This window comes from Oryctolagus cuniculus, chromosome 2, assembly GCF_051225735.1.
Source record: "Oryctolagus cuniculus isolate XC-2025 breed Fujian yellow rabbit chromosome 2, ASM5122573v1, whole genome shotgun sequence".
NCBI classification, from domain to species: domain Eukaryota; kingdom Metazoa; phylum Chordata; class Mammalia; order Lagomorpha; family Leporidae; genus Oryctolagus; species Oryctolagus cuniculus.
The window spans coordinates 153820366-153840444 of record NC_142868.1 but is presented as its reverse complement, the minus strand read 5'-3'; the positions used below and the strand labels follow the sequence as shown (position 1 = coordinate 153840444).

At 42.0% G+C, this 20079-nt stretch overlaps 1 protein-coding gene across 3 annotated transcripts in view; it reads left to right on the top strand.

Moving 5' to 3' along the window:
- ACYP2 (acylphosphatase 2) overlaps positions 1-20079 on the top strand; it is a 340256-nt gene that overhangs the window by 67756 nt on the left and 252421 nt on the right. For all 3 annotated transcript variants that reach the window (XM_089327660.1, XM_089327659.1, XM_089327661.1), the window contains exon 2: positions 18386-18619. The gene's annotated coding sequence lies outside the window, so the exon portion shown is untranslated. The remainder of the gene's footprint in view (positions 1-18385; positions 18620-20079) is intronic.

The following is a 20079-nucleotide window of genomic DNA, read 5'->3' as shown; positions in this document are numbered from 1 at the left end:
AGCTGGAGGATTAGCCAAGTGAGCCGCGGCACCAGCCAACAATTAACACTCTTACATATGATGTCAGTGGTCACCCAAGGCCCTTGCCATGAGTTGCTAGGTATTATTTTTATGAGAGTACATACCTTGTTCAAAGTGCTGATGTTTGGGGATTTCTACCACTTGAATCTCTATTTTATTTAACATGAATGCCTCAGGCTCTGTACTAAATTCCTGTTGTTGCTATAACAAATTACCATAAACTTAGTGACTTTAAATAAAACAAATTTATTTTCTCACAGTTCTGGGCATCAGGAGCCCAACCTGGGCCTCACAGGGCTAAAATCAAAGTGTCGGCAATGCTGCATTCTTTCTGGAGGCTCCAGGGGAACACTAGTTTCCTTGCCCTTTCTAGCCCCTAGATGCTGTCTGTATTCCATGGCACCTAATGCCTTCCAGGCATTACTCCAGCCTCTTGCTTCTGTCATCACGTCTCCTATTACTGCTTTTGACCTTTCTGTCTCCCTGTCATTACTTTTGTGACGACATTGTGTGCACCTTGATAATCTAAGATAATCTTCCCATCTCATCTTCCCATCTTCTGCCATATAAAATAACATCTCCACATGTTCTGGGTAGTAGGACACAGATATATATTGGTGGCCTTTATTCTGTCTACCATAGGGTCTTTTTGTTTTGTTTGTTTGTTTTTAAAATTTATTTATTTATTTGAAAGTCAGAGCAACAGAGATAATCTTGCATCCTCTGGTTCACTCCCCAAATGGCCACAACAGCAAGAGCGGGGCCAACATGAAGCCAGGAGCCAGGAACTCCATCCTGATCTCACACATGGTGACAGGAGCCCAAGTACAGGAGCCCAAGTACTGAGCCATCTTCTGCTGCCTTTCAGGATGCATTCGCAGGAAGCTGGAATGGAAGCAGTGACTCAGAGTGGCACTCTACAACATCTGCCCGCCTTTATTTTTTAAGTAATTAGTATTAGTTAATATTTTTCATGATAGAACAATAAGTAAAACATGATTTTTAATGGATAGTAATAAATTCATACCAATTTTTTTTTATTTGACAGGTAGAGCCATAGACAGAGAGAGAGACAGAGACAGAGACAGAGACAGAGAGAAAGGTCTTCCTTCCATTGGTTCATTCCCCTAATGGCCGCCATGGCCGGTACTGCACCTATCTGAAGCCAGGAGCCAGGTGCTTCTTCCTGGTCTCCCATGCTGGTACAGGGCCCAAGCACTTGGGCCATCCTCCATTGCCCTCCCGGGCCACAGCAGAGAGCTGGACTGGAAGAGGAGCAACTGGGACTAGAACCCAGCACCCATATGGGATACCGGCACCACAGGCTGAGGATTAACCAAGTGAGCCATGACACCAGCCCCCAAACCAATTTCTTTTAAAATGTCTGAACCGGATCTAGTTTGAGGCACTAAGAAGGATAAGATCAGTTTGAAAAGAGCTTGTCTTAGAGGAAGAGTGATGGAGAGAAATCTTCCATCTGGTGCTACAGCAGGCTGAGAATGGAGCCCAAAACTCCATTCGGGTCTCCTATATGGTAGCAGGGACCCAAATACTTGTACCTCCCAAGATACACATTAGCAGGAAATTGGATTGGAAATGGAGCAGGGTACTCAAACCCAGGAACTTCAATATGGGGTGCAGATGTTCCAAGAAGCATCTTGACTGCAGTGCCACAATGCCTGCCTTTAGGATGCCTTTTTAAACTAATGAAATTTTGTGGAACACTTTAAACTAGATGATTTGTTGATGATCATATCAGAAGATCGGAAATATGAATAGACTATAAAAATTTGAAAATTCTTTGAGGAATATTAAGTATTTAGCTCTAAGTACTTAGAGCTAGCAGATTTTTTGCTCCATGAACATCAGAAAGATTGGAATAAACATTTCCCCAGGGTTGGAACTCTTTGGAAAGAGTGAGGCCTCGACATTTCCTAGTCATCTGGAAAGTGTTCAGTGCGGAAGGTAGTGATGTCCAAAAAAAAAAAAAAAAAAAAAAACCAGCTGGTGGACTTGGGTTTCCTAGAGGAGGATAATGAGTTCCAGGAGTTCTTCCCTGAAGGCTGGGCTGGTTTAGGTGAAGATGAAGATGAAGACGTATTTGTCTGGGAGGATGACTGGGACGATGACAGCTTAGAGCACGACTTCTCTGATTTAGCAAGCTGAACTGGAGAAACACAGTTATAAGGTGGAGACTTTGTAACCTTCAGAAGAAGTTTTTAAGTAACCTTAATTGGAACTGTTGACTAAATTCTAGGATGCAGAACCCAGGATGTACTACTTAAAAAATAAGTTTATTTCATTATCTGCTTGGATTTATTTTTGTTTTTGTAGTACACACAAAAAATAAATGTTTTGCTGTCATTTTGAAAAAGCAAAAAAATTTCCTCAGGGTGTAAAATGTCCAAAACTTTCTGTCCTAAACAGTGAAATGATTACAATTTAATATTCAGTGTTACCAACACCATCCCTTATATATTTAGGAAATTGAAGCATAAAATAGAAAAAAATAGGTGAGTTTATTGAGACAATTCTGGATCATCACTTCCTGGAAGGTGGGAGAACATTTATTCTTACCTCTGAGCCTCCTGATTCAAGTGTTTGTTCTATGTCTTTGGCCTCAAATGCCCTTCTTCTTGGCCTACTAAATACCTCTTTCTCCAAGATTCACATTAAAGATCAGCTTCTCTATGAAGGCTTTTATTTTTTTTTTAACCTACAGGGAAGTTGACCCTTACTATTTTCTTTACTACCATTGAACACTGTACTTTTGATTTCTTGAGAGTAGGGAGCATATTTGTATCTATATACTAGAGGTCTTCAAAAAGTCTGGATAGGGCCAGCATTGTGGCATTGCAGGTAAAGTCTGCAGTGCTGGCATCCCATATGGGCGCTGGTTTATGTGCCTGCAGCTCCAATTCCAATCTAGCTCCCTGCTAATGGCCTGGGAAAAGCAGCGGAAGATGGCTCAAGTGCTTGGATACCTGCCACCCATGTAGGAGACCTGGATGAAGCTCTTGGCTCCTTGCTTCAGCCTGGTTGAGTGCTAGCCATTGCAGCCATCTGAGGAATGAAACAGCAAATGAAAGATCTCTCTCTCTCTCTCTCTCTCTCTCTCTCTGTAACTCTGACTTTCAAATGCTTAAATAAATCTGTTTTTTTTTTTTTTTAATTATGGAGGGCTGGCATTGTTCCATGCAGGTTAAGCCACCACTTGTGACACCAGCATTCCATATGGTCACCAGTTCAAGTCCTGACTGCTCCACTTCCAATCAAGCTCCCTGCTAGTGTACCGGGGAAAGCAGTGGAAGATGACCCAAGTACCTCTCTCTATCTCTCCTTCTTGCTCTAAAACTTTTTTTCAAATAAATAAATAAATAAATCTTAACAAATGTTTGTGGAAGATGCATATTATGAAAAAAAACTATGTATGAATATAAATATTTTTATTCTAAAATAATTTTTATGCCATTTTCTTGTAACATGTCTGAACAGGACTAGTTTGAGGCACTAAGAAGAATAAGACATCAGTTTAAAAAGAGCTCCCATTAGAATAACATGAATTCTGATGAAATTGAAGAACAAGCATCAAATTTATTGTGAACCTTGGTGGAAGAATGGTGAAATCCCTGATGCTTTTTCTTTTTTTAAAGATTTTATTTTGAAAGAGTTACACAGAGAGAGAAGGAGAGGCAGAGAGAGACAGAGAGAGAGAGAGTCAGTCTTCCATCCGCTGGTTCACTCCCCATTGGCTGCAATGGCTGGAGCTGCACCGATCCGAAGCCAGGAGCCTGGAGCTTCTTCCAGGTCTCCCACATGGGTGCAGGGGCCCAAGGACTGGGGCCATTTTCTACTACTTTCCCAGGCCAAAGCAGAGAGCTAGATCAGAAGTGGAACAGCTGGGTCTGGAACTGGTGCCCATATGGGATGCTGGTGCTTCAGGCCAGGGCATTAACCCCCTGCACCACAGCACTGGCCTTATCCCAAGATTGATTTTATTTATATGAAAGGCAGAGATACAGAGAGAGAGGAAGAAGCAGAGAAAGAAATCTTCCATCTGCTGGTTCACTCCCCAAGTGACCACAATTGCCTGGTGCTGGGTCAGGCCAAAATCAGGAGCCTAGAACTTTATCCAGATCTCCCATGTAGTTGGTGGAGGCCCAAGTACTTGGGCCATTTTCCACTGCTTTTCCCAGGCATATTAGTAAAGAGCTCTGTCAGAAGTAGAGCAGCTGGGACTGGAATCAACATTCATGGAATGTCACAAGAGGTGGTTAAACCCTCTTCACCATGACACCATCCCAGATAAATTTTTAAAATAGCTATATTAAAGATGAAGGCCACAGTGGCAGACCATCCACATCAATTTTTGAAGAAAAAAATTAATCTTGTTAATACCCTAGTTGAGTAGAACGGATAAGTAACAGCAGAAACAATAACCAACACCATCAGCATTGCAGTTAGTTCAACTGACATGATTCTGAATGAAAAAGTAAAACAAATTTTATGCTTGCTAAGTGCCAAAACTGAGGTGCCTAGATCAACTGCAGACAAGAGTAGAGCTTTCAATAAAAGTTTTCAACAAGTGGGATCAAGTTCCTGAAGTGTGGATTTGAAGAATTTTAACAGGAGATGAACTGTGGCTTTACCAGTAAAGCCTTGAAGACAAAGCATGATCAAACCAATAGCTACCAAGAGATGGAACTGGTTCAGCCAAAATAAAATTGGACTGCTCAAGAGCAAAATTCATGGGAACAGTTTTGAGAATACTCAAGGCATTTTACTAGTTGACTTCTTAAGAGTCAAGTGAAGATAATATTTGCATATTATTAAAGTATTTTGAGAAAGTCAGCCAAAGCTTTTGCAGAAAAATGCCCCAGAAAATGTTTCCAGAGAGTTTTCCATCATGGCCATGTTCCTGCTCAGCCCTCTCATCAAACAAGGGCAATTTTGTGAGAGTTTTGATGGGAAATCAATAGTCATCTACTCTACAGTCCTGATTTTGCTCTTGCTGAGCACTTTTGTTTCCAAATCTTAAAAAATGTTTAAAGGGGGGCCAGCATCGTGGCATAGCAGGATAAGCCACAGACTGTGATACCAGCATCACATACAATGAGTGCCTAGCTCGAGCCCCAGCTGCTCTACTTCCTCTCCAGCTCCCTGCTAATGTGCCTGGGAAAATGACAGACAATGGCCCTAGTACTTGGGCCCCTGCCATCCACATGGGAGACCTGGATGGAGATCCAGGGTCCTAGCTTTGGCCTAGTACAGTCCTGGACTTTGCAGCCATTTGGGGAAAGAACCAGCAGATGGAAGATCTCTCTCTCTTTCTGTCTCTCTGTCTTCCTGACTCTAACTCTAACCCATATTTCTTAAGTTAATACTCTAAAAATGGCTGCATTGACATAGTAATATTCCCAGAATTCTCAGTTCTTTAGGGACTGACTAAATGTCTGGTATCATTGCTTGAAATATTGTCTTAACTTGATGGAGCTTACATGAGAAATAAAGTTTTAATTTTTTGTTATGATTTTTTTCATTCCATTTTTCATGAGCTTTTTTAAATCTTCTTGTGTGTACATGTATATATAAAATATATACATATAATAAGGTCATATGTATGTATTGACTTAACATAGCACTTACTACGTGCCAGGTGCTGTTCCAAGCACTACATAAATATTTAGTCATTCGATTCTCATAATAGTTGCACAAGGTTTACTTTATTTATAATTTTTTAAATATTTATTTATTTATTAGAAAGGCAGAGTTACAGAGAGAAAGGGAGAGAGAGGGAGACAAATCTTCAGTTTGCTGGTTCACTCCCAAAATGGCCACAATAGCTAGTGCCAGGCGAGGCCAAAGCCAGGAGCCTGAAACTCAGTCCAGATTTCCCATCTGTGTGGCAGGGACCCAAGTATTACTTGGGCCATCATCACTACCTTCCCAGGCACATTAGCAGGAAGCTGGATCTGAAGCAGAGCAACAGGGCTTCTGATATGGGATGTGGGCATGCTATTTAATCCACTGTGCCACAATGCCAACCTCTCCACAAAGTTTATTATTATTATTTTTTAAAGATTTATTTATTTACTTGAGAGACATAGTTACAGAGATTGAGAGAGGTCTTTCATCCATAGGTTCACTCCCCAAATGGCTGCAATGGCAGGAGCTAAGTCGATCCGAAGCCAGGAGCCAGGAGCTTCTTCTGGATCTCCCACGTGGGTGCAGGGGCCAATCACTTGGACCACCTTCTACTGCTTTCCCAGGGCATCAGCAGGTAGCTAGATTGGAAGTGGAGCACCTGGGACTCGATCCAGCACCCATGTGGGTAGCCGGCACTGCAGGTAGATGTTTAACCTACTATGCCACAGTACCAGCCCCCACAAAGTTTATTATTAACCCCAATTTATAAACTAGGAGTGTTACAATTTTTAACTTTATTAGTCTTTGTTTCACTAGATTGTAAAGCTGGTGCCTTGCATACAGTGAGCATTAATTCATTCAATACATATTTATTGAATAATTCATATTCAATAAATAATTCATACAGGTACTTTTATAGATGCCAGGATACAGCAGAGAAAAAAGCTGGCAAAAGACTCTACTCTTGTGACACTCATGTTCTGGTTGGCCAAAAAAGAGAAGTAAAATAAATACATTTTCTGGTAGATGATAATTGCTTCTACAAAAAATAATAATAAAGCAAAGAAAGAGGAAGCACATGGAAGTTACAATTTTGGGTGGCTAAGTGGGGAAGGAGTTGAATGAATAAATCCTGTCTGGGGAAAGAGTAGAGGTCTTGAAGTACAGAAGGACAGCCCTGGATAGGGAGAGTGCTGTTAGAATAAAACAGGCAAGGGGAAGGAAGCAGGGGGTAAAATTGCTAGGTGAACAGAGCACATAGGGCTTTAAAAGAATTTTTGGAGTTAAACTTTTTTTTTTAAAGATTATTTATTTGAAAGAGTTTGGGAGAGAGAGAGGGTTATATATTGGGGGGGGGGGGTTTCCATCCACTGGTTCCCTCCCCAGATGGCCTCACCAGCCAAGGATGGGCCAGGCAGAAGCCAGTAGCCAAGAGCTCCATCTGGGTCTCCCATGTGGGTGGGTGGCAGGGACCCAAACACATGGGCCATCTTCTTCTGCTTTTTCCAGAGCATTAGCAGGTTGCTGGGTTGGAAATGGAGCAACTGGGACACAAACTGGTGTCCATATGGGGTGCCAGTATTGCAGGTATCTGCCTAATCCACCGTGCCACAGTGCCAGCCCCTGGAGTTAAACATTTATTAAAAATATCATTGGAGGATTTTTGAGCAGAAGAGTGACCCATCCTGATTTATGTTTTATCATTGCCACTCTTGCTTCTATGTTAAGAAGGATATGCAGAGTATCAAAGCTGGAAACTGGGAGACTTGTTGGGCAACTCCTATTTTAATTTAGGTGAAAGAAATCAGTGGTAGTAGTGAGGAAGTGAGAAGTATTAGATTCTGGACATATATGCTCACATTTGATGACAGATAAGATGTGGGTGTGAGAGAAGAAGCATCAAGAATGATTTCAAGTTGTGGTCTTTGCAACTGGGAAAGCATAGATAAAGGACAGGTTTGGCAGTAGAGCAGTACAAAGAGGAGATCAGGAATGCAGGTGTTTTTTTTTTTTAATTTTTTATTAAAGATTTCTTCATTTGTTTGAAAGACGGAGTTACAGATAGAGAAGGAGAGACATAGAGAGAGAGAGAGAGAGACCTTCCATCTACTGGTTCACTCCCCAAATGGCCACAATGGTCAGGACTAGGCCAAGCTGAAGTTGAGAACCAAGGGCTTCATCCAAGTCTCCCACATTGGTTCAGGGACTCAAGGATTTGGGCCAACTTCCACTGCTTTCCTGGAAGCATTAGCAGGGAGCTGGAATGGAAGTGGAGCAGCTGGGACCTGTGGGATGCTAGCACTGTAGGCAGCAGTTTAACTTGCGATGCCACAATGCCATCCACAGCAGTGTAATTTTACACTTGTTAAATTTGGGGTTTCTATTGATCATCTAAGTTGAAATATTAAGGCAGCAAACTAGATATGTGCTTCTGGAGCTCAGAGAAGAGATGCAGGCTGTACACTGAGCATACTAGATGATATGAGACTAAATGAGATCACCACATGAGTAAGTGAAGATAAAATGAGAAGCAGCCCTAAAACTAAATCTTGGAATACTAACTTTTGAAGGTCAGAGAGATAGAGAGGATACAACAAAGACAGGAGGAGCAACTGGAGAGGGAGTAAGACAAGATATGTGTGCTTCTAAAAGCCCAGTAGTTCAGGAAAGAGTGATTATATTGTGCTGGCTGATAAAGACGAAAATTGAGACTTGGCCATTTTGTGTACTAACAGGGAGGTTGAGGTGATCTTAAGTAGATAGGACAGATACCTGATTGCATTAGGTTTAAAAGAGAATGTGAAGAGAAAAATTGGAGACAGTGGATATAGACAACCTCTAGTAAAGAAAGAAATGGAGATAGTTATTGGAGGAGGAAGAGGGGTCAACAGAACAGCTTTCAAAGATAGGAGAAATAATATTCATAGATGTAAAAGATCTAGTGGAAAAGGAGGAATTAATGCAGGAGATTGAGAAAATTGTTGTACTGATGTTGTTGAGCGTGTGAGAATAGGTTGCATCTAGCCACAAATAGAGCCTTTTCTGGGAGCACAGAGTGTTCATCTGTGATCATAGGAAAGAAGACCAGAATAAGGGCACTAATGCAGGTAGCTGGTGTTTTTAGGGGTTATTTTCTCAGTGAAATGGGAAGCAATGCCATCCAAGTGATTATAGATGATAAGTAGATATTTAAGGATTGAAGACGGAGAACGTATGAAGTAGTCACACAGGAAAGTGGAAACATTACCTTTAATAAGGATAATTGTTGTCAAAGGGGACAAGGGAGCTGAGGACACATGCATTATAATATATGTGAAGGGTAAGGGATCAAGTAGATGAACACATAAATAACTGGTTTCTCCATTTGGTTTGTATTTTTTCCCCTCACATCCATTGATTCAAACCTACTTTATACTCAATGGCTGACATGAACTGTACTATCCAGAAAACATGTTCAGTGTTAAGCTAATAAATGTTGCTCTTGGATGAGGATAATTTGAGGGGGCCGCAGCAAGTGTTTGGCACAGTGGTTAAGTTACTGCTTGGGACACCCACATCCCATATTAAACTGCCTGGTTCAAGTCCTGACTCCTCTCTTTCTGATCCAACTGCCTACTAATTCACACCTTGGGAGGCAGCAGGTGATGACTCAAGTACTTGGGTCCCTGCCAGTCATGTGGGACACCCAGATGCAGTTCCTGGCTCCTGGCTTTGGTCTGGCCTGGGCCCAACTCTTGTAGGCATTTAGGGAGTGAATCAGGGGATAGAAAATTGTTTGCCGCGCCATCTCTTTGCCTTTCAAGTAAAATGAAAATGAATAGATGAATGAATGAATGAATGAATGGGACAAATGTTAAATCAAAGGTCATAGTGTGGAGGGATTTTTCCGTTGAAGTTTTCCCTTAGGTTATTTAGGATTCTCTTCCATTTAAATGTTAGCTCATTTGGGCAGCAATATTTGGGCAGCAAAACACACTGATCTCTGGTAAATGCTGGAGGGTGACTCACACAGGTTTCCACGCACATACAACTTTTTCTTTTTGACTAGAATTCGTATCTTTATTAGTGCCTGGTAAATGGTATTTAGGTAACAGGTAGTTCCTAATCAGGAATGTGTGTAAAGAGACATGACAGTGAGGGAACTCTTATTCCCTTTGGGCCTCTGTTTGGCTTCAATTTTGAATTCAGAAGGCAGAAACAGTGGCAGATATTACTACCTGTCCTTGGCCAGGGGAAACATTTTTGCAAGGCTAAGTCTCCTTTACTCTAGTTGGATACCAGAGAGATGCAAAACCAGCCAATCTTAGGAACCTACCTAAATCAGCACTCATAATTTTCACCTTTCTAAAATTTAAGTATAGCACAAAAATAAATGCTCTAAGTCATTCTACATTCCATAAACAGCATGGCCACTCCCTGACCACAACCTCTTCACATTATGTGGTCAAGGACCTTGGTGAATATGGAGTGTGTATTTGTGTTTGTGTGTGTATGTGTGTATGCTATTTTAAAACTGGTGGCCTAAAAATAGAAGTGTACAAACAGAAAATGCATGCTTGCTGCATTAAGGCTTGCCAACTTGCCAAGCCCTGGAACTTTTGGCCTGGGAGGATGGCAAGTATACTTTATCCTATTACCTGGAAATCTAAACCAGGAAAAACCAAAAGAATCCAATAAGCTGGAAACTCCTACTCAGGCCAGTGGTTCTAAACAGGAGCATTTTTTAAAAATGTGATTTGGAAATTGTGGATACATTTTTGGTTATCATAATGATTGAGGACATGCTAACTAACATTTGGTGGCAGAGAGCCAAGATTGACAGATGTGTGGAACAGTTCCATAGAACAATGAAACTATCCTGCCTAACTTTCAGATACCCTGCAGGGCACTGATGTGGTTGAAAAATCTGTTCATAATTATTTCCACATAGACCCTAACTCTAATTTTCTGTTTATAAGTAGACTACATTACATATGAGCTTCATTTTAGGACAGTGAAGGGGATAATCTTACCTGTGAGAGGTAGGCAGGCATCAATCCCAATAGTCTACATTAAATCCACAAGCGTAAAGAGTCAGTTGAGGTTGTGATTCCTCCTTTTTACCCTAAATTTCTTCTGGAAAAGGGAATCACAGTAAGAATGGGTGGAGAGGAGACACAGAAGGGCAGGTAGAGGAAGGATTCAGGCAGCAGATGAGATAGAAAGCCCTGTGAAGGACACAGTTGTGTTTTCTCTGCCTCCACCTCCAAACTCTCCCCTACCACAGTTGTACAAGAGACCATTCCAGTCTCTAGAAATGCAAACTGCATGTCACAATATTCCAGACACAACCACTAACTCCCTTTGTTATCAGGGCATATATTGCATGGGAAAAGGTTCTCACTAGAATATGCCATCCACTGAGCTCCAGACATTTCACTAAATGAAGGAACCATGTGGAAGGTTTGGAAAGATCTTCAGAAGACCTTCCAGAGAGGCAAAGTGTTCATTAATCAGGACCTTGCAATGAGTGACAAGGACCACAGACCTTTCCTCATTGTTAGGGCAAAACATCTGTAAATAATCACAGCAGGAAAGATAACTGCCATATTATATGCTTAAAACCACAGTGGGTGGGGTGGGGGGAAGGTGTACAGTGTTGTGGAGTAGTAGATAAAGCCACCATCTACAATGCCAGCATCCCATATAGGCACTGGTTCATATCCCAGCTGCTCCACTTCTGACCCAGCTCCCTGCTAATGGCCTGGGAAAAGCAGCGGAAGATGGCCCAAGCCCCTGCCACCCACATAGGATACCTATATGAAGCTCTTGGTTCCTGGCTTCTTCCTAGCCCAGTGTTGGCTGTTGCAGCCATCTGGGGAGTGAACCAGCAGATGGAAGATATCTCTCTCCCTCTGTAACTCTGACTTTCAATAATAATAATAATAAAAAAAAAACGCACAATGGAAAATGGCTGACATTTTGTGTATTTTTTTTTAAAGGCAGAGTTAGACAGTGAGAGAGAGAGAGAGAGAGACAGAGAGAAAGGTCTTCCTTTTTCTGTTGGTGCACCCCCAAAGTGGTCGCTACGGCCATCGCATTGTGGCCAGCGCACTGTGCCGATCCAAAGCCAGGAACCAGGTGCTTCCTCCTGGTCTCCCATGCGGGTGCAGTGCCCAAGCACTTGGGCCATCCTCCACTGCCTTCCCGGGCCACAGCAGAGAGCTGGCCTGGAAGAGGAGCAACCGGGACAGAATCTGGCGCCCCAACTGGGACTAGAACCCGGGGTGCCTGCGCCGCAGGTGGAAGATTAACCTACTGAGCCACGGTGCTAGCCTATTGTGTATTTTTTTTAAAGATTGTATTTATTTACTTTAGAGGTAAAGTTACAGACAATGAGAGGGAGAGACAGAGAGAAAGGTCTTCCACCTGCTGGTTCACTCCCCCAAATGGCTGCAATGGCCAGAACTGTGCCAATCAGGAGCCAGGAGCTTCTTCTGGTCTCCCACGTGAGCACAGGACTCCAAGGACTTGAACCATCTTCTTCTGTTTTCTCAGGCCATAGCAGAGAGCTGGATTGGAAGAGGAGCTGCTAGGACTTGAACCGGTGCCCATATGGGCTGCCAGCGCCACAGGCAGAGGATAAATCTGTGCCAAAGCACTGGCCCCAACATTTTGTGTTTTTGTTGTTAGTTTTTAACAGGGAAGCACATTCATTGAAAAGGAAGTCTTGTGGACCAAAGAGAAGGCTTAGTATTTAAGACTCATAAAAACTGTGGGATACTTTCTGCTGTTGAGTATAATCTGAAACCTCAGCCAGTAAAAGAGTTGACTGAGGGATGGGAGTGTTGGTGCAGCAGGTTAAGCTGCTGCTTGGGACACCCACATCCCATGTTGGAGTGCCAATTAGAGTCCCCCTACTTTGCTACTAATCCAGTTTCCTGCTAATGTGACTAGGAAGGCAAATACCTGGGCTGTTGCCATTCAGAAATGTTGGAAACCTAGATGAAGTTCCCGCTTCCTGTTTTCATCCTGGCTCAGCCCTGGCAGCTGTGGTAATTTGAGGGCTGAATCTGTGCATGAAAGATCCCTATCTCTCTCTCTCTCTCCCTCTCCCTCTCCCTCTCTCTGTATCTGTCTGTCTATCCCTCCATCACTCTGCCTTTCAAATAAATAAATGAATAAATAAAATGTTTTCAAAAAAAGTTAAATGCTTGGGATACCCACATCCCATATCAGAGTGCCTGGGGTCAGGTCCCAGCAGCACTCTCAGTTCCAGCCTCCTGTTAACTCACAGCCTGGGAGGCAGCAGGTAATGTCTCAAGTAGATAAGTCCTTGCCACTCATGTGAGAGATCTGGATTAAGTTCCTAGCTCCTGGTTGTCTTGGCCCAGCCCCAGCTGTTGTGGGCATTTGGGTAAAATGGGTGGTAGTATTCTTTCTCTCTCCCCGCCCCCCTCTCTTTCTCTGTTTGCCCTTCAAATAAATAAAAAATATAATAATAATAATAAAGGATTGGCTGAGAAATACATGTTGTTGTCTTCAGGCTGGACCTGTATCTCTCATGCATCTACCATCTTACAGTGGTTTTAAGGCTTAGACAGTATTTGCTGAAATAGGTTGAGGCATAAATTGAGGACTTGATAGAGAAAGATGATATGACTAAGAGCAGAATGTAAGACCTATGCAATTGCTCAAGGCCTTGTGCTTAGAAAGACCTCACACCCATTGGTTTAATGCTTTGCTATCTTAAAATTACTAATAATTTCTTTTTAAAAATGTTTTAAATTTGTTTGAGAGTCAGAGAGATGGAGACAGATGGACAGAAAGAGGTAACTCTCATCTGTTGACTTATTCCCCAAAATGGCTACAGTGGCTGGGCCAAAGCTGGGAGCCAGGAACTCAATCTAGGTCTCCCACATGGGTGACAGTTACCTAGTTACATAAGCTATCACCATTGCCTCCCAAGGTCTGCATTGGCAGGAAGCTGGAGTTAGGAGCTGGAGCTGGGATTCTAATGTAGGTACAAATATGGGAGACAAACATCTTAAATTCTAGGCTAAACATCTGCTCCCTGCGAATAAATTTTGAATAAAATCTTCACATGTTCATTTTCCACTGGGACCTTCAATTTATATAGCAAGTTCTGGTCAACAGAGTGAACCTGAATCTGAAACACCAGAGCTCAAATCCAAGCTCTAACATCAGCTGGCTGTATGATCTTATGGGACAAAGACTAAAGGGTACTATACAGCAGATTTCAATAGATCTTATTAGTATTATTATCAGTGACAAAGATCTAGGTGCTATTGCAAAGGCACCAAGGTACCAAGCAGTGCTGAAGTTGAGCTGTCTTCTAACTTCATTTCTGTGAATACATTTCTGCTGTGGATATGTATATTGACGTCACCGTCCTTGTGGTAAGACAGGCCAAGATAATTTTCCTAATTGCATGCTTCACTGACACATTTTATGCCAGAACCAAAGGAGAGTAGGTGTTATTTCAGATCTGTGAATCATCACCACACACTCACGCGCAGCTTATTTCGTATAGATTTAAACGAGTTGAATTCTAACCAAGATAATGGAGATATTATTTTAGAATGTAGAAACATGCCCATATAAAGACAATTTGCTATTGAAAATACTTTACTTCTTCTGCGTGGGCTTGTCAAGTCATTTTATTTGCTATACTTGTTCAGTTCTTGAATGCAATATTCTCAACCATAGAAGGTACAAATCAAAAAAAAAAAATCATCAGACCCATTTTTCTAGGACTGCATTCTAATTATCACCTTTCCATGAATAAATTGGTTGTATTGTATTAGAATATAGTTTGTGCTAAGTTAGGAATAAAATATAGAGGTAAGGCTAAGTGGAAGCATTTTCTTCCATTTTGGCCGAATACCCTTTATTAATTCCCTGCTCATTACTGTAATTAAAAGTAACCTTTGTCACCACTTGTTCTTTTAAAATTATTTCTGAAGTTGAGAACAGATTTTTAAGATGTGAAATGGATTTTTAAAAAGGTTTTAATACATTAAATATGTCATGGCATTCTACTTAGTGGAAAAACCTCAGCTTCCATACTCCTCCAAAGAGTAGAATGCTAGTTCTAGATGCAAACTTTTCGGTGGCTAGAGAGAGAAATTTGCTCCTGTGTTGTGAGAAGTGAGTTCTTTTCCCCAGTCAAGGATGGTTTTATGGTTGCCTGAGAGGTCAAATTGGTCTTGAGAATCTCTCTAAATTTAACCTTGGGCTTCACATCATCACTTAAGTCATTAAGGCTGGCGCTATGGTGCAGCAGGTCAAAGCCCCAGCCTAAAGCACCAGCATCCCATATGGGCACTGGTTTGAGTCCTGGCTGCTCCTCTTCCGATCCAGCTCTCTGCTATGGTCTGGGGAAACAGCAGATGATGGCCCAAGTCCTTAGGGCCCTGCACTCTCGTGGGAGACCCAGAAGAAGCTCCTGGCTCCTGGCTTCAGATCGGCTCAGCTGTGGCCATTGCAGCCATTTGCTGTGTGAACCAGCAGATGGAAGACCTCTCTCTATCTCTATTTCTCTCTGTAACTGTATTTCAAATAAATAAAAATATTTAAAAAAAATAAACTTATAAATGCAGTGATATGGATTTAGGGACAATTTTCTCTAACTTTATATCTGACTTAATTTTTTTGATTATGCTAAAACCTACAAAACATAAAATTTATCATTCCAACCATTTTGAAAATATGCTGTTCAGTTGTTCTAAGAACATTTACATATCTTTTGTGTTTTAGAGGCCTTCAATGCCTAAATCTTCGTAGTTGTTTCCAAATATTTGTAGATCATTTGTTTAGGTACAAAAGGAAATTACATGCCTCTGAAGTCCCCAAGGAGTGCTCATGAGAGGGCATCTCATACCAGGCAAGGGTGGGTGTGCCTCAGGACTCAGCAGGAAGCAAGAGGGAAGGGGGACAGATGTTTTGAGAAAGATTAAAGACTGACTCATGCCTCCCCCGATTCTTGAGAATTCTAGAATTGTTTTCTAAATGCATTTCTGTGAATACAGTTTTGCTGTGATGTGTATATTGAAGTTATTGTCCTTGTGACAAGATAGACCAAGATAATTTAAATTGTGTGTCTGAGACTTCTGACTTTATCAGTTGTGTCTTTTTCTTCCCTTTTATCCTTTCTTTTTCAGTTGACTTCCTATCCACATGTAAACAAAACAAAACAGAAAAACCAAACCAAATGAACAAAACCTTCCCTTATCAAAATTCCTCATTTTAATTCTATATGTTTTTTGTTTATTCTTTTAAAAAATTATTTACTTTTAGTTATTTGGAAGGCAGAATGCCAGAGAGGGAGGGGGAGGGGGAAAGGAGGAGATTTATCTTCCATTTGATGGTTCACTCTCCAGTTGCTACAACACTCAGTGCTAGGCCAGGACAAAGCCAGGAACCTGAAACTCCAGCGGGGACCCAAGTGTTTTAGCCATCATCTGGTGCCTTCCAGGACGCCCATTATCAAGAAGCTTTATGAGAAGCAGAAGCGTGGGGCCAGTGTTATGGTGTGTAACAAGTTAAGCCAGTGGTATTCCATCTGGTCCTAGCTGCTCCTGCTCCCTGTGAACGTACCTTCCCAGCAGTGAGATGGCTCAAGTGCTTGGGCCCCTGCTACTCATGTGGGAGACTTCAGTGGTGTTCTTGGCTCTTGGCTTTGTAGTAAGACATTTGGATAGTGAACCAGCATATGGAAGATTCTCTCTCTCTCTCTTGCTCTCTTGCTCTCTTTCTCTCTCTCTCTCTCTCACACACACATACATACACACACACACACACACACACACACACATTGCCTTTCAAATAAATAAATACATAAATACCAAAGAAGACAACAAAAAAGAAGCAGCAACAGAGGTAGACTCTCAGGCACTTTGATAGGGATGCAGGTATCTCAAGTAGGGCCTTAACCAACAGTGTCACAATGTCTGCCCCTGTTTACTCTTTTTAATGTAAGACTGTCTCCCCTCTCAAATCTATACAAGCATGTGCCTGATTAAAAACCTTGAGTCATTTTCCAGGCCCTTGGACAAAGAACAACAGTACCTGCCTCTCTGTTGCTTCTGATTTCCCAGAGACAATTACTTTCCAGTCTTTTAACTTTTTTTAAAATTTGTGTCATCTCAAAATAACATGTTTATTCAATTTTTGGCCAGCTTTGGCTAATGGGAACTTTTTTACACTGGTTTCCATAGAACTTTTTTTTTTCCCTGAGCTTTTCTTTGCCTTTTTTCTGACACTATAATTACTTTTCTTCCAGTTCATCTTGTATTTTCTTTTATTTTTGAAATTTGTTCATTATTTATCTTTGTTTATTTGAAAGGCAGCATGACAGAGATAGATAGAGAGGTCTTGATCTGCTGGTTCATTCCCCAAATGCCTTCAACACCCAACACCAGGCTATGCTGGAACAAGATGCCAGGAACTCCTTCTGGGTTTTCTACTTGTGTGACAGGAACCCAATCACATGGGGCATCATCTGCTGCCTCCCAGGGTGTGCACTAGCAGGAAGCTGGATCATAAGTGGAGTAGTCAGGACTTGAAACTGCACTCTGATATGGAATGTGGGGATCCCAAGCAGCTGTTTAAATCACTGTGCCACAATTACTGTCCCTTTGTCTAGTATTTTTCTCATCATAACACTAGGATAAGTCATTCTCAAGGAGCCTTGGTTTCTTTTATTGAAGAATGATTTTTAGAAACCAAGATTTGGGCACAAATATACTCACTGTTGCTTGGTGGATATTCCCTCTAGGCCTTCACAGTGGACAGAGCTAGGAAATGTATGAGGAATCTTCAAAAAGGTCTCATGGAAAATGAAAAAAAAATTGTACATGGATTTCAAAATTTTTCTGTACCAAAATAAACTTATCTTTCAGTTACATCATTCTACAAACTTTAAGTAGCCTTATATGCATGTGTTTCCATGAATACACAGTCTGTTTCTCTATCTATATACCTGCTTACCTACCAATCAGTGCATTAAACTTAATGTAAATTCATGCTGATGTCTCAAACTCTAACTTAGTGTCACAGGTTTATTCTAGTTTCCTCTTTTTTTTTTTTTTAAGATTTATTTATTCATTTGAAAGTCAGAGTTACAGAGAGGCAGAGGCAGAGAGAGAAAGAACTTCCATCCACTAGTTTGCTCTCCAAATGGCTGCAATGGCTAGAGCTGGGCTGATCCAAAGCCAGGAGCCAGGAGCTTTTTCTGGGTCTCCCACATGGGTGTAGGGGCTCAAGTACTTGGGCCACCTTTCACTGCTTTCCCAGGTGCATTAGCAGGGAGTTGGATTGGAAGTGGGGCAACCAGGACTTGAACCGGCACCCATGAGGTATGTGGGAACTGCAGGCGGCAGCTTTACCCAGTATACCACAGTGCTGGCCCCTAGTTTCTCCTTATGTTGATTTGTCACTTTTCCTTCTTATTGGCTCCTGTTATCTATGATTTATCATTCTTCAACATTAGCACTGTTGTAAAGTACTTTCAGAAGTCTTAACCTGTATCCATGTAAGAAACTAATTTCCAGACTAGAGTATAACATTTATCTACAGTTGTTCTTATCTTTGGTTTTACATTTTGAATCAAGATACCATTTTCCAAAGGTGCTTTAGTTCAGCTCCTTCCCTATCCTTTTCACTAGAGATGTCGTACATTTTCATTTAATATTTTTTTAATTTCTTTATTTGACAGGCGGAGAGACAGAGGGAGAGAGAGAGAGAGAGCACCTATCCACTGATTCATTCCCCAGATGCCCACAGTGGGTGGGACTGGCCATGACCTGGCCGAAACTAAGAGCTGGGAATTCAACACAGGTCTCCCATGTGGATGTCAGGAACCCACGTACTTGAGCCTTCACTGCTGCTTTGCAAAGTCTGCATTATCAGGAAACTGGAGTCACGAGCTGCAGGCAGGAACTGGAACCAGGTAGTCTTGATGTGGGATGTGGATGTCTTACACTACATCTTAAATTATAGGCCAGTGCCCACCCTCTGCTATACATTTAACATAATTGTTAAGTTTTTATTTTTATTTTACTTGAAAAGGAGAGAGATGGATCTTCCATCCACTGGCTCACTCTCCAAATTGCCACAACAGCAAGGGCTGGGCCTGACTGAAGACTGGAACTTGGAACTCTATTCAGCTCTGCCAGGAGTGTGACAGGGACCTCTGTGGTGTGCATCCATAGAAAGCTGGATCACAAAATGAGGTAGCCAGGACTTGAACCAGTCACTCTGATATATGATGTGGATATCCCAAGCAGCCCCTTAACCACTACACCAAATGCCTGCCCTGTCATTCATTTTTCTTACAGTCATCATCTACATTTTGTACTGGAATCCTCCAATATCCTAGTAGAGTTTTAAAAATTTACTCATGTTAAAGTTTACCCTTTTTGATGTACACTTCTATTGGCTTTAAAAAATATAGAGAGGGGTGGGCACTGTTGCTCCCCCACTCACGGAGGAACAACACCGGACCCTGCGCTGTTCTTTTTGCCCGGCCCTTCCCGGATTTGCTGCCGGCCCCCCACTCGCAGAGGAATGACGCCGTCCTGGGTTTGCTGCCGCCCCCCCCCCACACCTCCACGGAGGGGCGGCACCCCCGCTGCTTTCCCCGCTTCCGCAGAGGAGTGGCACACCGCTGGCCAGCTCTCTCAGGGGTTGCTCAGATGTTCCTCAGATGTTCCTGGTGCATTTTGTCTCTCTCCTCCTTTATAGTCCTCTTCCACCAATCCTAACTCTGCTGCCCACACACCAAGCATGCTGCTCTCCTCCAATCAGGAGCAGGATCAGCTCCTGCAGCTTGTTAGTTGAATTGGTGAGGCAGCTGTGTGGAAGTTGTTTGCTCTCTCTCAGCGCCATATTGTGGGAGATCTTCCGCTACCTTTCCAGGCACATTAGCAGGGAGCTGGTCACAAGTGGAGCAGTTGGGAGTCGAACCAGTGCCCATGTGGCATGCCTATGTTGTAGGTGGCGACTTAACGTGTTACACCACAAAACTGGCCCCTGTAATTATTTTAGAGATAAGAGAACCAAAAAAAATTAATTAGGAAGATTTGTCCAAGAAATTGTTGATATTAGCATGCAAACTAGAAGGTGCATTTTAATTTTTTTGTTATTAGTCTTTATTTAAATATTTGTTTATTAATTTCATCTTTTCCCCAGTGTAAGAGGGAGCTGGCCATGTAATAACTAGTTTTTCTTAAATGAGATAAATTTTTTCTAAATCATCTCTCAGGAATAATAAAATTGAGTACTATTTATAACAATTCCATTACTTAGGGTGGTATTTCATTCAGCAGTTAAGCCGCTGCTTGGGATGCCCATATCCCATATTGGAGTCCCTAGTTCAAGGCCCAATTCCAGCTTTCTGCTAATGTGCAC